The sequence below is a fragment of the Augochlora pura genome, chromosome 4 (genome assembly GCF_028453695.1).
Source record: "Augochlora pura isolate Apur16 chromosome 4, APUR_v2.2.1, whole genome shotgun sequence".
Lineage (NCBI taxonomy): Eukaryota > Metazoa > Arthropoda > Insecta > Hymenoptera > Halictidae > Augochlora > Augochlora pura.
In genome coordinates this window covers 5,868,546-5,871,531 of record NC_135775.1, presented here as the reverse complement: position 1 = coordinate 5,871,531, position 2,986 = coordinate 5,868,546, and positions in this window count along the sequence as shown.

Sequence of the window (2,986 nt, the reverse complement as noted above, 5' to 3'; positions counted from 1 at the left end):
AATTCGAGTCGACGCCATTGCGTTTTTCCTAAGGATAAATCCTAGTGTCTTGGATCTTGCCTCGCAGCCCGGCGGAAGGATTCCGCCCGGGGCAGGCACCTTAATTCTTTTCTGGAGCTGTCTCGGCGAAGAGTAACGCGCGTTTCAGCCGTCGTCGCGATTTCAGTTAGCCAGCTTATCGCGCGCCGGTTCCCTTCCTCCCCTAACCCCTTCCCCCACCCGCAATCCGATATCGCCAGAGGTAATTTAAACGGCTGTTTCCCTTAATGCAATTTAAATGCGAGCTCGTGACATTTTGTACGTGCGCCGGTTTAGCCGGCGCTCGCCGCGGTTTTTCCCGCGAAATTTAATGACGCGGGCGGCGATCTTCGAGGCATTCCACGGGGCAATGGGACGGAAGGGAAATAACGGCGGAGGCAGAATGAAATTACGTTGGTCAACCGACTGGCGTTTCTGGTGTAGGGGAGGGCTTTAATTAATCCTTGGAACGCGGCTGTTTATTATCCCCCGTGGCTGGCGCGACGGCGCGAATTTTTACCCTTTTTTCTTTTCATAGCGCGGCGCGCTTCCACTTTTTGTTTGCCACTTGCGCGAGAGCGCGCGACACGCTGTTTCCTAATTGACGCTAGACAGTTTACGCGCCTTTTGTTGAACGTTTCCCGGGGATTTTGCGCGAACGCGGATGGAATCGATTTACCCTCGTTCCGCGATTTATCCTCGAATATCCGTGAAACTGATTCGCGCGAATGAAAGTCGCGTAAATTGAATTCTAAACAAAATTATTGTTTTTTCAGTCTGTGTCCAATTGTCTGATTAATAAATCTACAGCAACGTCGGTTAATTGAAAATAAATGCTGAAAATAAAAGTTATATGAACGCTTGTTGTACTCTGCATTATACTTAATAAATTAAGTTAACGATAAAACAGGTATGAAACGTTGCTATAACAAATACTCTCGTAAAAATTTGCGCGTGAATTGGTTGACGGATGTATTTCACAATTGTCTGGTTTATTATTGACAGAATTGTAAATCGATGGATTTGTGAATTACTCTTGTGTATGACTGTACATTCCATCATAGAGGTATTTTTTTATGATCGATAGAATAACGTTGGAAAGCAACGAATTAAGTTAAAAAATAATCAGCGATTAAACTTCGATAATATGTAATACAACTATAGAAACGCGTTCGATGATATTTAAACAAGTGACGAGAACAAATGATTGAAATATTAATATCCACGACGAAAGTTTACGCTACAACCGGACATCAAAAACAGTGCAACGGCGGCGGATTTCGTATTCCATTAATAGTTGCGGAGATGATAAAACGTAGAATTGAAGCTGATCAGAGTGGCGGCGGAACAAGGGGCGAATTCTGAATAACGAGAGCGTCGAAAACAGCCAAAGCGAGGAATCAGCGAAAAATGCAAGCAGCGAACTTATGCATTTGTAATACACGCAAGAAAGCGGAATCGAGTCTGCTACAATCTCATAGCGCGCGCTCTCTACACTTTTTCAAATCAAATTTCTCCCGCGTCCCATCTTCTCAAATTCCCCCATGAAAATGTAAATTGCCGGGAACGTTCGCAGCACAAAATATGAATTAAACAGAAACTTCCTTTTCCCGGCGTTTCGTTATACGTTTCGCAACTAAATAAACTATTTAGCCAGCCTTTAATGCGCCGCGGTTCCTTTCGCCTCTTTGTCGCGGTCGCCTCGACAATTAGACCGGGGATCTGGAGATTTTCATTTTCACTGTCGAGCGCAGAACTGTTTCTAAAGCTGTAATCTGACAATAATATTTTAATACCCCGGAGAAATTAGCTGGATGTTGGAGATCGCTGGTTCACTGTACAATGACTAGCATAATCTGTTTTAATTTTTCCATTACTCGAAATTAGAGGAAATAAATAAATATAAGAAATTCCCTTTTTTTATTTAAACAAAGAGTCTCGTAGATTTCGGTAAATCGTATATGTATAATGGAAATTTTGTTAAACTCAGTTTTATTAAAGTCAGTTCAGGTTACTGCCACTGACAAGTGTAATAATTACTTTGTTCCTATTTTTAAATCGCAAAAGACCGCTATTTTCACTTAAAAGACGTCAAAAAGACGAATTAAATAGATAATAAACTGACTAGTAATTAACTAACTATATAGTTGAATGAACTAAAAACATAGGTAATGTATAAAAGAATATATATAAATTTTAACAATACACTCATTAATGGACAATATAACATTTCTTGTTTCTCACGACTTTATATTAAATATTTATTTGTATACCTTTATTTACACAATATGAATATTATAGTAAAATTGCCAGCTATGGTTCTTAGCCACTCATTTATTGATTCACTTATTGTCACACAATATTATTGATTCACTATCGCGATTAGGACAATCTCAACGTCAGATTCATTGAACCAGTCCGGTCGGTGTCAATTCGATCGAAGACGCCGGAAGAGTTTCGTAGCGTCGCGCTCGAGCGGGGACGATACGGAGGTAAACCAGCGTCGGAGAGGAAATTTGTCACGGTCGCGGTTCCAATAGAAATTTACCGCAGGATTTCGACGAGGACGTCCGCGGTCTTCTTCCCCCCCTACTTTCGCATTGTTATTCCACAGAAAGGTAATTTCAGTTCCACCGCGAGCTAATTCCAAGAAACTTTCCTCTCCGCGGAGAGTATATTTCCGCGCTCATGAAATTCTCTCATCGAGCCTCTCCTCTCTCTCTCTCTCTCTCTCTCCTACGCGCGGTACGTCTCGGCCGGTAAACGCGCGACGACGACGGGCGCTGCCTATAATTTCCCATTTCCATTTTCATTTCATTTCCCCCTCCCCCGCAGACGCTGCTCGATTTATTATTTATCCGCCGCGGATAACTCGATCGTTTCTGTCGCGTTTCTGTCGACGGTGCTCCAACGGCGTCCGGAATTTTTCAATTAATATTCTACCGATAGAGACTTTCTTTCTTCCTCC